Below are 14,934 nucleotides of genomic sequence, written 5' to 3'. Positions count from 1 at the left end.
ACTTTGAAAACGATATTACAGTATTCCATTGGAGATCGTTACAAGAGAATTCCAAGGAATCAAAGTCTCAAATTCAGAGTACATTCATTTGAACATCCTTCTTGCACAAAAGTCTCTAACCTACACATAGATTCTTAATATCCAACTCCCATTATGGAAACATTTCCATATTTTCCATAGGAAACTTCATTATTAATAGAATCATGTGTATTCATAATAATGTCAATATGGTCCATCCATTACTATACTTACAACTACAAGCGACCAATCCTCAGCGAACCTTAGATTGTCCTTGATTGTTGTTTAACCAATTTAGTCATATCGGATTCTAGTCCTTTTTCTTTCATAATGCCCTAGGCATTTGGAAAATTAGAACATGTGAATAATATAGCATATGCAATCGATCCTAAATCTAAAACATATGGGATATGATTCATAATTTTATCCATGACTAAGTCTGATTAATACTTCAATCTAAACTTTTAGATTCGAAGTAAAGTATAAGTATCCTCTCCCTTGATTATAGCAAAACAACCTTTAAAAATTTTCAACTTTGCTAAATGTTAACCTTTGTTTCCTATAACTAGTATTGCTAACCTGCAACACTTAACATAATAATCATGCTCCCACTATCATAATAATTACATTCTTACTTGCATAACACTTATGCTCCCACTAGCTTTGACATGTACTCAGAAATTAGTTGGACTTCTAGAAATCAATACTTATTGACTTTCTTACCAAAGTTCAGATTTCGGATACGAGATGCTTCGATAAGCCTTTTTAAGCTCATACACCTTTTATTAGAAAGCTCATATGTGTGTCTAAACAATTTTAGAACTTACAATAATAAGTTCCGAATGTTAGGATCATTTGCCATTTCTCACAATTCGAACTATGAAGAGGGATGTCGTAATCATAATCGAATTTGAGAACGCAATTAACACAACTGATATCTTCTCAAAATATAATTACTGAAAGCCTTTCCTCACAATCATTTTCATGAATTGGAGAGAAACCTTATGACACTTAGATTTTATGGTGTATGTGTTCCTATCCATTTGAATTTGTTATTTCCAACCATTATCATAGGATAAGGTCTATGAAAAATTCAAAGACATATGGACTGAACTTGTTCAATCTCAATTTCTTGCTACTTGGCAGTACAAGGGCCTACCATGTCTTCTAAGTTGTTGATCAACTCACCCTTACTGATTAATGAAGTTTCACTGATCAAGGTGCTTTGCCTTATGCAATCAATTGAGAATTCATAGAACTCATATGCATAGTCAACATTAACTGGAATTGGCACAAAACCAAGAATATGTAAAAATGATAGTTCACAAACCTCAAGTCGTGTGCTAATGATAAACAATAGGTTTATTTTTGATTAGTTCTTGAAACCTGTACATATCTTTAAGACTCCCACTGACCTCTTGACATATAAGATTCACTGTCAAGAAACATTCATTGACAAACAAATATTCAAGAGTTAATGCGGATTCTTATTAAGAATAAAACTTCACACAATTAGTCTTAGTTGATCTTTTTTTATCCAAAACATCACAACTACCAATTTAAATGTGTTATAAACCTACTTAAGATATGTCACTCAAGTCATAATCTTGGAGAATAACTCTAAGACTCGATTTTGGAACGAAGAATGACTCACCTAAATTGATTTAACCATTTCAACAATTCCCAATTTCTCTTCTTAGCCAAACAAATGCACTAAGGTGTTCTTAGAGGATCAATTGTGATATGATTTTCATAATCATTAAGATGATCATAATACACAATACTGTTGAGTATTTGAGATATTGAAACTGATATGACATATTTGGTTATTTAGGGAAGCCTTTTTAGGGTTAATCATTTTATAATTCCCTGCAGTGTCTTTACAGTAAAAGTTCTTAATCGAGCTCTGCTAAGGCATTTGTTTTATATTAGGCATTTATTTTCTATTTATGGTAGATATTTATTGTTCCCTATAAATAATCATTAGGTTTACTTTTGGTGTAAGCTTTGTACCAGATTAGGGTTTTTCTCTGTACGTTCATCTCATAATCAATACATGAAAAACCTTTATCAGATTTCTTACATATTGTGGTGATTGATTCTTGATTGTTCTTGATATTCCGCATTCGTCATCTTGAGATTTATTCCTAACAAGTGGTATCAGAGCGGGTTCTTGTAGATCTCAGTGATTATTACAAGAATCGATCTTGTTTTTGGCGAAATTTTATCTTGAATCTCACCTTGTTCTTCAAGTTTTGTAAGTTTTCTGAAAAGAAAAAGTCTAATATCTTGTTTTATTGCAAAATCTTGTTCGGATCTGTTATCTTCTACCCATTCTATCATATGATTTGTTCTTGAATCGTGTTCTGGAAGAGAGTTAGAAGAAAATTTTGTGTTTGTTTGAATTTTCGTGTTCAGTCTACTTTATCTCTCTAAAATCCATCTCAGATCTGTTTTCTCTCACTAAAAACCCTTTCAGATCCGTTTCTCTCTCTCTAGAATTCTCATCATATCTACTTTCTCTCTTTCTTCAAGTTTTCTTTCTTGTTGAAGATTAAATGACGGATTATAAAAGAAATTAAGAGACTAGGATTAAAAGTTACAGATCCAAAGTTTCATCTTAAAGAAGGATATTTGTTTTGGGATGTTCCTGAACAATCTATGTTGAAGAATGCCATTGAGATGTATAATCTCTATGTTGATGAGAAGATTGGTGATTTTACACAGATCTCTAGTGGTGGATTTAAAAGTAATTGTGTAGAGCAAGATAAGGATTTGTTAAAACAATTTATCATTATCAAAGAATACTTACTTTTGAAGCATATAGAACAGAAGTCAGAGAAAGAAAGAAAAGAAAAAGAAGATGTTCTTGATGTTCTTGAAGAAGTTCATGATGTTCTTCAAGTTTCTGAAGAAAAAGCAACTCCATATGTTCTTGTTGAGGGGGAGTCAAGTGTTTCAAGTTTTTCAGAAGCTTCACAATCCGAATCTAGTTGTTCTGAAGAAGAATCTCAAAGTATATCTCCGGAAATTGTGAAAGTGAAGGAGTTTTGTTCTATTGGAACAACTACAGATGATCAGATTCAGAAAGATGAAAAGGTTGTTCAGATCAGAAATTTGTTTATGAAGACTAGAAATAAGAAAAAAAAAGAACAAGAGAAAGAACAAGAGTAAAATGAAGAAAGTTTGGATGCCCAAGGTACAAGTAACTAATGCTTGTGAAAAAGTTCAGAAAGTTGAAGTCAAGAATGTTTAAAAGAAATTCCGTTCACACTTTTCTTCAGATGAATATGGTAAAAGTTGGAGAAAAGAGAAAAGAGTATTTGGTTGGTTCAATGAAGTTTTTGGAAATTTTTGTTTTCCAACTAAAAAGAGGATATTATTTTCAGAGGATGATATATTTTCTTCAAATAAGTGGGTGTGCAAGAAACCAACTTCAAAGTTGAACCATAAATGGGTACCAAAAGTCCCATAAAAGTTTTGTCCTCTATTTGTAAAAAAAAACACGAAAATGGGGACAAAATCTTGATGAAATCTGGTGAATATTTGGTCAAAGATATGAAATCTTGTTGAGGAAATCAAATTTCTTGTTTTTTTGTGTGTCGGAATTGACAAAAAGTTGAAAAAGTTGAAAAAGGGGTGAAAAATGACATTTTCTGATAAAAGTAGTCTGCCACCTGAAACATTTCTGCTTAAAGGGTACAGACTATCAGTTCTCTGTAATCAGGAGGGTCAGATTCAGTTTTATTGGAAAATTGGGGTTAGATTCGAAGTTATTCACAAAATGATTGTCACTTTCGGTCTTTGGGTACAAACTGCAAGTTCATTAAAACGAAAAGGGTTCGTAATGGAACTTTGGTCAAATTGCTCACACTTGGTTCCTGTAAATCGTCGTCGACAATCACATTATAGGTTATTGTTTAAGAACAACCAAAGGCGAACCTGGGTTAGTGTCCAAAAATTGGAACCGAACGATTCAGCTGGATTCACTTTTTGGTTGAGTAATCAACGGAACAAACCTTACAACCGATCCTTGCAATCACAAGCGAAAGTCAAAAAGTCTCGGTCAAGAAGCGAAACTCAGGATTAACCACCGAACCCACAAGAACCGAACCCCGAAACTACTGTTCACAGCCGAACTTTTGGTCTATTTCGGTCTATTTCGCTTTCGGTCCTTAATTAGCTTTCGGTCCTTAATCTGCGTTCGGTCCTTAATTAAGCTTTCGGTTCATGAACAACTGATTGGGAGCGAATCTGCAATTCACTTTCGGTCCATATACATTTGAAATTGGAGCGAGAGTCAAGGTGTCGACACTTTTCTGTATCGGCGTTCGCTTGCCAGTACATCACGCTCGTGTTTGAAATTGGTTCGCTTTGGGTGCCGGAACTTTTGTGTATCGGCATCATCTGTAAAAGAAGATTCGCAAATGAACTCGTAGCAATCGGAATTCATCAAGATCGCAAAGTCATTTAGTTCTTGGCTGTTAAAATTGGATCTTGCAGCTTTAAAATCGAAATCGAAAAACCGACTCTTTCATAATTAACAGGTCTCGAAATTAATAATCTTGATCGACCTATCTGGTATCATCATTTTTCTTCCATCGCAACTGATATTGGAGATTTGTGATAAGCAACGGGAATTCAAAGGTAAATCAAAATCAGGATAGACAGTCGGAACGGAAATAGAGAGATTGTGTTTCGGAAATCCAAAATCAGATCTTATGGTTCGCTGTCTTCTGAAATCGTTGCACTGGAAGTTTATTTTCTTCGATTTTGACTTTTGAAAGTCATAGAAGCGTCGTTCTCTAATTGAACGAAGAAGATGACTAACCGTTTCAATTCCGGTCCCTCACTATTTACAAACTTTACAGTTTCTACCCCTCTTGGAAGATGCCACTTACTTCAGCGTTAAATTGAAGATATGGGATATATTTTCATTCTTAGCCCCCTGACTTTCAGAAGTTCACAGATTTATTCGCCTATCCAAAATTCTTTTCAAATTTTTTGGATTTTTATCACCTTTTACCCCTTCTTACCAAAATACTTTCATTTCCAATCTTTTTCTTTGCTCTTATTCTTTTTAAAGCCTTCTAAAATAATTACTTCTTATTCTATTCTTTTGTCTAAATATCGGAAAATACAAAATTAATTTTTGTTATTTTTTCTGATTTTAATTTTTGAGAAATGGGTTTATTCTAAAGATATTTATTTCATGAAATCTGACGGGTTTTGAAGATTGTTGGTGATTCTTCTTAACTTTCCGGATTCTGTCCATGGTATTTGTTGAAGATTTAAGGGGGGGGGGGGGGGTGATGATTATTCAAGGGGGAGTTTGTATTTGGAAGATTATTCTTATTTCTCTCGCTTTGAAGACCCCATGTACTGGTGATTCTCACAATTTAGGGGGAGAAATACCAAGAAGATCGGAAATCGTGATCTTCATCAGTTTCAACATCTAGGGGGAGATTGTTGAGTATTTGAGATATTGAAACTGATATGACATATTTGGTTATTTAGGGAAGCCTTTTTAGGGTTAATCATTTTATGATTCCCTGCAGTGTCTTTACAGTAGAAGTTCTTAATCGAGCTCTACTAAGGCATTGGTTTTATATTAGGCATTTATTTTCTATTTATGGTAGATATTTATTGTTCCCTATAAATAATCATTAGGTTTACTTTTGGTGTAAGCTTTTTACCAGATTAGGGTTTTTCTCTGTACGTTCATCTCATAATCAATACATGAAAAACCTTTATCAGATTTCTTGCATATTGTGGTGATTGATTCTTGATTGTTCTTGATATTCCACATTCGTCATCTTGGGATTTATTCCTAACAAATACTAAAGTACTCTCCTTTCCTTTCAGATTAGCGAAACTTTTATCTTTCTACCTAATTTGATTCTTCTTTGTGGTGGACCTTGACTAGTACACAACAAAGTGTACCCGATCCCCTAGTCCTTCACTTGACTCACATATACATGTGAACAAGGATTTAGTTTTAATTTCCAAAAGACGAAGGTTCTCATTCATCATACATTACAAGTTGCATGATTCCAAGTTTATGTCCAATTGAAACGTGGTTGTTGAGAATCTTTTCTTATTTGGTAAATTTTGACACTACCATAAACGAAAGAATCAAATCCATTTTCTAGAAATATAAACATCAATTTTCACAAACGCCATTGCAAGGAAATATAATATAAGATAAAATCAAAATTTTATTTATTTATAAAATACGGAAAAACTTTTCCTTACAATACAATTACAAATGATAAATATGTCATTACAAATTTCTAAGGAATCTATAATAACTCTTAAGCAGCAGCTCAAAATTCCGATCATCGAATCAAGCGATCAAAATCCATCTCTTCACAATCAGATTCAGCTTATTCTTCCCTTAAGCTTCCTTTCTTTTCTTCGATCCTACAAAACACCAAAATGAGATCTTGTCACATCATGTATTAAGAGTCTACAAATAAGAACTTAATAGAGTTACATAATGGACTTACCTGAAGCAAAGTCACACACTCTGACTTTACCATCCTTACGATCCTTCAAGTGGATACGGCAGCTTCGCAACTAACGCCCCTTCTCTTGGCAATAGAAGAAAACATATTCTTTTGGAATGGCACGCAAGACAATATTAGACTTAGCCTTTCTCTTTACCATTTGGTCAACCGGGTTGACTATGGCCGATCCCTTTTCATTAGGAAGAGAATACGTTTCTGGACTTCCAATGTTTCCATTGTCAATATCCATGGAAGTTTGGGAAGTAGATCTTCTAATCAAATTTGCTTTCCCAGTGCACCAAATCATTTATGATTCATCAGCAATCATCAAATAGGCAAGATCGATAATGGTCACATCGCGGTCTGTACTATAGTAATCTTTAATGAACTCACTATATGACTCTGGAAGTGATTTAAGAACCAAGTCAACAGCCAACTTCCTCGACACCGCGACGCCTAACATTCCCAGCTTGTCAATGTGTGACTTCATCTCCAAGACATGTGTACACACAGACCTTCCAACTTGGCGTTTGCTAGCCAATAGGGTTTGAGTGACCTTGAACTTTTCAAGTCTTTGAACATTCGGGTTAGGGAGAACTATTGGAGGAGGTGGAGGAAGTGAAGCATGATTTCCATTTCAATGATCCAATCGTGATACATCATCTTTATGAAGAAAGCTTTTTCCAAAGTATTCGAGAAGACTATAATTGTCTGAACTAAACATCTACAAGGGATAAATTCAAGTTTAGTTGATTTAAGTCCTTAATATAACACCCAAAATGAAACACCCCTTATAGACCAGCTTCATGAAAGAGGCCTACTAACGATAAGACAGACCTTTTACTTATACATATATAATATATTAAACATTTAATTTTATATAGTATAAAAGTGTATTTTAAAATTTTAAAATACTTTGTGGTTTAATCTATTAATTAAACTATACTTTTAATTTAATTAAACTTGAACCATGTGATTATGGATTTATTAATTCTCTTTTAATTTAACAGTTTAATCAATTTAATAAAATCCATAAGGTGTAATTGAACTATTCAATGCATCAAGGTTATAAACAAGATTCAAAATCAAAACTAATTAATTTTTAAGTTATGAACCCAAGAGTTTTAGAATTCAATGTTTCATAATTTGAGACTTTTCAAATACCAAAACTTGAGGGAAAGTTTTGTAACTCTTGAAAACTTTTGGATTCCATAACTCTTTAAAACCGTTTGAGTTCGAAATTTAATGAAATTTTTTTTGTAACTCCTTAAAAACATTTGAGTACCAAAACTTTGATGACAAATTTTTGTAAGTCCTTAAAAAAACTTTTGAGTTCCAAAAATTTAATGGCAAATTTGTAACTCTCCAAAACTTTTGATCTCCACAACTTATGAGTTAATGGTTTTTACGAGTGAGACTTTTCATGTTCCATAAGTTGAGGACAAGTTATGGAACTCTTCAAATAACATTTACCTCAAATTTAACTAATAAGATAATATCAATTCAACAATTTACAAGTAATTTGCTTATCGTATAAACTAACAATTCTCATAAAATTAGACGGGATAATCATTACCATATAAAAAAAAGCGATTTTTATTAGTCAAAACAGTTTTGGTAATGATCCTAATTCAAAACATGGCCAAAAAACTGAAAATTTGCCCACTGAACAGTCACCACCTTGTGGTAATTTTGACCACCTTGTGGTGATCAGGCAGAGTCCAAAAAAACGATTTTTTCAGCTTTGAACAATTACCAATGCATAAATATAACAGAAAACACGTATGGTTTTGATACCACTGTTGGGTTTTAGGTATTACAACAATCCTATGATGCACATACAACCTTAAATGCCTTGGATCTATGTTTTCTCTAGTTATACATGCAATAAAAAATTTCAAAGCATGAAGTCTACAACTAGCATACAATTGACATTTGAATCATAAAATACTAGTTAGGAGATTACCTCTTTATGTCGCTTGTAGAACTTGTTGTATTTGGCCTTTAAGAACTTAGCACCCCAATTGTGATGACTCAAATGCTTCACAACACACCATGAACAAATGAGGACTTGAGAGAGAGGTTAGGCACACCAAAATCGGCTATATGAACTCCAAGAACACTAGTGTATCGATTTTAGGATATATGGTGATATATATATATATATATATATATATATATATATATATATATATATATATATATATATATATATATATATATAGTGTAGGAGTCAAGGGTCATGGGTAAACCCTAATCCATAAACTTAGGTTATGATCCATAACTCATGTGGGCTAACACTTTATGGATTCTTACATAAACTTAGCGCATTATGGATCAATAGCCCAACCATATATATTACTGATTTACATAATCAGTCCCCGTTAATTTAGTTAGTCTCTTTTGATCAATAAATTAATTCCAAATATATTCTTGATAAATACTAATTAAATCATATGATTTCATATTAACTTATTAGAACTTATAATATATTAATAAATCATAAATAACCTATTACTCAAACATCGACCCTATCAAATTGTCCTGGTGATATGCAACCCGAAATCGACCATGCTACTCTGGGGTCAAGTACATACCAATTATAGTTTTGGGTGTAGACACCTAATCCAAAAGGTTTTCCATCATGTATGTTGCTGATGCCCATGGGTTGTATGACATGGAAGAATGTTTCAGAAGATGTTGCATGGCGAATTGTGATTTGTTGACACCTTTCATGGGCCCATGGGCCAATGGACTTGGCCCATTAGGGTTTTATGTCTGATCCCTTAAGTATATATAAGGATGCATGCTTGGTCATTTTTGTATCTTCTATACTTAGTGAGTAGGTCTAATCTATGTGTAGTTTTACTTGTAACCTATTTTTGATAACTCATAAATAAATAATATTCCCCTCCTGTGTAACGCTCTAAAAATTCCAACCAATTTAAACTTTTCAAGAACAACCCAATATCATCAAGTTATTACAAAAAGGTTTTCAATATATTTATTATCAGAGTATTCCCAGAACCATATCATAAAACATAAACATGAAGAGTGGTACGATCACGCCTTTGCCTTGCCACGGTCTCCTGAAGTACCTGAAACATTAAACCACAACTGTAAGCCCGAAAACTTAGTGAGATACCCCCAAAATACCAACCACATATACCATACACATAACATATCACAACATAACAGAACAGAACAACCATGCACTTTGGGTCTATTGTGTGACTGGTCCGCCGCACCAGGCCTACAGTCCACTTGGTCCACCCTCCAAGTCTAGCCATATACATCGAGTCTACAGTGTGATTGGTCTGCCCTCACCGGGCCTTCAATCCAGCTGGTCCACTCTCTGAGTCTACAGTATGAATGGTCCGCCCGCACCAGGCCTTTAGTCCGCCTGGTCCACTCCCCGAGCCTCGGCACGTCTGGTCTGTTCTCTTGGGACCTACAGTCTATCCGGACCGCTCGCTGGGCCTTCGGGATAACCGGTCCGCCCTGGGTATGTTGGCCTACAGCACAAAGCAGGACCCGCCTCAACCCAACCCCAGTCCAACAACCATGTGCACATAAACATATAATTATATATCAATTCACAACTAATCAAACCGATCTTAGCAGATCACATATATAGCACATCCCTACCAGGATTCCGAACTAACCGGTCACTAGCATAGCATCATCCTATAAACCAGGATACCGACCCTACCATGTCTCTAACATAAACATCCTAACTACCAGGATGCAATCATAACAAAGCAATAACATAACAAACAACTACCCGGATTTCCATCCGATAAAGGGCCGGCCTTGGTGCCTTAGACCCTGTTGATATAGTGAGGATAACTCAACTCACAACTGCTGACTGAAAAGATAAGATCACGCTGCTCCAACCTCCGACACGAACTCCACCATTGATCAATACCAAAAGACTGAACTCAATAAATACCAATAATTACCAAAATACACCTGGAAGTCAACTGGTCAACCCTCAAAGTCAAAGTCAAATCAAAGTCAACCTTCCTGACTGACTCTACTCGCCGAGTCAACACGCTGACTCGTCGAGTCCCTATACTCAGAAACTCCCAATCCACGCCTCAACTCGCCGAGTCGCCCCAAGACTCGCCGAGTCTAACAAACTCTGAGTCCTTCCTCGCTCAACTCATCGAGTTGTCCCTCGAATCACCGATTCACAGCTCAAGCAAAAAGGTCAAGACTTCATGACTAGACTCGCCGAGTCCAAGAACAGACTCGCCGAGTCCAAGGCAACATTCAACATACTCTCCGAGTTGTTCTTCCAAGTCGTTGAGTTCCTGCCTATCTTCATCCAACTCGCCGAGTCCACCCACGCGACTCGTCGAGTATCTCCAGCTCTTAACCCATGCAGTGACTTTCTAAGACATGCTGGGACTTAAATCCATAGATCTATCCTTCTTCAAGCTATCCCGCACATAAAGTTGCAAACTTTACGTGATATCAAGGAGATATAAACTCAAAACACACTAAGGCTTGGGTTTTAGACAAAAGGGGCTTCACCAATCATCCAAGGACTGAAACTTTATGCACTTAGGACTTAAAAGAGGGTCAGATCTGAAGTTTCAGCTTCAGATCTAGCTTCTTTAACATCTCCCTTAACCAAGGAAAACCCTAACCTCCACATATGAATGATTCTAGAAGAAAAGGTCAAGGTAACAACTTAATACCTCACAAATGTGTCCCAAACTGGAGTGGGTTCTGGATCCACATGAAATCCTTGATGGTTGCCTCTTGCTCTTCAAGTCTCCTCCACCAAATTCACTTCTCAAAGCTCCAAACACTCTCCAAGCTCTCACTCATGGCTATTAGGGTTTCTTGGACTCAAAGGGAATGTAGAGAGGCTGAAGAGAGGGTATTATGTTCTTTATGTATGGCACAAACTCCGGATTAGGGTTTTTTCTCATTCCAGCACAAACTTGCCGAGTCCAGCCTCCGACTCACCGAGTTGGTCACTTAACGCGTGACCAGAAATGCGACTCGACTCGCTGAGTCTATCCATCGATTTGCTGAGTCGGACTTCCTCATTTACACTAAGAACCCTGAACTTCCACTTCTGAACTTAGGGTGTTATAATTCTCCCCCACTTAAATTAGCCTTCGTCCTCGAAGCCTGCTGCAGCTCACAATTCTCGATAATACCCCCACAATGCATCTCCTGGTATCGACCGACACAGGTTCCTCCGATCGCTGCTATCGAACCTCTATAAAGTCCAACTCTTCTCTCCCAGAGTTTTGACAACTGATTCAAGCCGGCCACCAACTTCTTTCTTTGATAATAACCATCATTAACCAATGATCGCCCGATGATACTTCCATCGCCCCAACTCACAACAATCACTTGACCCTTACAAAGCTAGACATCACCCTGGACCACCGGGTCCTGTCCCGGTACCAAGCTGCTATCCCTTTCCTCGACTGGCATAACCTTTATCGAATTCACTTCTGGGACTCATCCCGCTTTCCTTTCATAAACCAACTCGTTTCTTTCCGAGCTGACAGGATGGCACATCCTTCAGCTCCTGAGAAACTCCCATCTGCTCTCCCTTGCAGACACATACGCATGCCGAACCTGCTCTAACATCCTCGACCTGGAAACCCGACACACTGACGATACCTTCACACATCCCCATGAAGAATTACTGCTACATACATAACTTCATGATCACAACCATACTAGAAAATCCAAGGCTCCATCCTTGCATCCCTTCCGAGCTCTTCTGGTTCTACACTACCAGAAATCCTTCCGCAGCCTCAACAGACACCTAACCCGGATGTGTTCCCATACCACTGGTACCATCCCAGTACTTACTACCAATAGTTGAAGTACTGCCGATAATCCACTTACTCCACTTCCACCTCTTTTGGAGTACCCACTCTCCTTCCGGAGCTACATGCCTTTCCTTCCTGGAAATCAACTCAACAAACCTTACTGCACCTGCATGTGCCACTGATTATGCTTTCAAGGACTCTCGGGTCCATGCACTGCCTTCCACTAACATGATCAATACTTCGGGCCAAAACATATCAACTATCATCCCATGGTGACACCTTTTCTCACTCTCCTCGAACCGATCCACTAGACCACCTTACCAGGCCTTCATCCTATCTGGACCACTCTCGGAACCTTCAGCATGTCTGGACCGCCCTCCTGGGTCTTCAGCCTGTCTGGACCATTCCCCGAGCCTTCGGCCTGACTGGTATGCCTACAAGCCTTCAGTCTGTCCGAACCGCTTGAAACTGTCTTATGTCACCCTAAACCATTCCTTCCGGAAATCTCTCCCGTACATACTGTTTTAGCCCACTTGGGGTTCCGAACTCTAATTCCATTCCTTATAGTCGAATCCTGGCCTATCCCTAGGCCCAACTATGGTCTGTATCCCACCCCACTCGTCTGCTACTTACTCATGCCAACCCACACTCTTGGCTGACTGAAACACTGTCGAATCCCAAACAGCTAATCAACCTCAAATACTTGTCGAACCTCCTAAGAATTTTCCAATTCTCCCCACTTAGAGCACCGACTACCTGTTGGATTAATGTCTAAGTCCATAACTATAATTGGTAAGACTTGACCCGACCCGGCATGGTCCATTTGGGTTGCATGGCATCATGCACTTGGATAGACTAAAAGAGAGAAATAAGACACTTATGGTTATTAATATATTATAAGTTCTAGTATATTAATAATAAGAATAATAAGATTATTTAATTAGTATGGATCAAGAATTAATCTAGGATTAATTAAGTGATCAAAAGAAGACTAATTAAATATATGGGTTGATTGTGTAAATCATCCGTACTTATATAGTGGGCTAATGCTCCATGGATTATCTAGTTGGGCTAAAACCCATATGATGCTCCATGGTGTATTTGTACCGATGGATCATGGAAATGAAAGGCCATGTCAATTAGGGTTTACATGGTGTAACCCTAACTATATATGCATCTTATTCTTGACCAAAATCGGCCACTAGAGTGTAATAGAAGGGCTAGCCGATTTCATAAAGTGTAGATTTCTCTCAAGTTATTGCAAGTGTATTTGGTGTTGTGTGAACCATTTGAGGTGTCACACTTGGGGCACTAGGCACTCAAGCTTCATGAAGACTTTCTACATCAAAGAGGTATGTATCTTGTTATATTCATTGTTTTATAGCTTAGATTAGGATAATACCTTGGATGTTCATATTGATGGGTTTTAGCCTTAAGAACTTTCCTATGTGCGCATGCAAAAACCCTAATGCTTGGATCTAGGCTTTCTAATTAAACATGATTTCAATCCAAGACTTCTAATGACTATTTAGGTGTAATAACAATATTGAAACAGATCAAGAATCATACCTTTGAATTCCTTGTTGATCTTGTTGTCTTGGAGCTTCTAGAGTCACAATTGTCACTTCTCTAATGGCTTACAAACACCAACAAGCAAGTAGGATGATTTGGGAGAGAGGAGAGGGGAGGAAATCGGCCAGGGTTCTCTTACTTTAGAGGAAGTGCCGATTTCCCTTAGCCATAGGGTCTATTTATACTTGTAGACTACTTAAGGGTTACAACCTAAACCCTTATTGGATAATCTTCTCTTAAGGCTATCCAAATCCTTTCCTTAGATAACTCCTTGGACGATTTGAAGCTATCCCTAGCTTCTAGAATCCGTCCAATGCATATCTATATGGATTTACAGTCTAAAGTTTGACTGTCAAACAATTGACAGTTTATACCCTCTTATTTAATTAATCTCTTTAAGCCACCAAATTAATTCCAATTAATTCTATGACTTGTATTAATCAAATAACAATATATTATTCTTTATATTATTCTCATAATATATTAATAATATTTACTCTCTCTTAATAAATCATCCTATCAAGTTGCTATGGTGAAGGCAACCCAAAAGGACCTTGCACAACCGGGTCAAATACTTGCCTAATATAGTTGCAGCCTTAGACACTATTCCAACAGTCTCCTACTTGGATAAGTCAGGTAACTATATGCACAAGTACAATTCAGTTCGCAATCGTGGCTCTCAAAGACGCTGTCAAACTCTGATCTAATCAATCTTGTCCTTTAGATAAGGGATCGTACAGTCCTCTGTTAGATATCATGCTGACAATCTTATTGAATGGTTAGTCAAGCCTTTAGTTTTCTTGATCTCTAATTTATTCGACATAGAACTTAATCGAACACATAATTTCAGTTCTGATCGGGCCCGACACATAAGTCAAATCAAATCATCGAGCGGCCGATATATCGCTTCTACCTTCTTAGATAAAAGTTACAGATAAACTTCGACTTATATGCATTTACTTATTCGATAATCAACTATACACAACAATGCATTTTATAACATTGAGTTACCAATGCGTTTTCGCATT

The sequence above is a fragment of the Lactuca sativa genome, chromosome 1 (genome assembly GCF_002870075.4).
Source record: "Lactuca sativa cultivar Salinas chromosome 1, Lsat_Salinas_v11, whole genome shotgun sequence".
NCBI classification, from domain to species: Eukaryota; Viridiplantae; Streptophyta; class Magnoliopsida; order Asterales; family Asteraceae; genus Lactuca; species Lactuca sativa.
Note: the sequence above shows the minus strand (reverse complement) of the source record.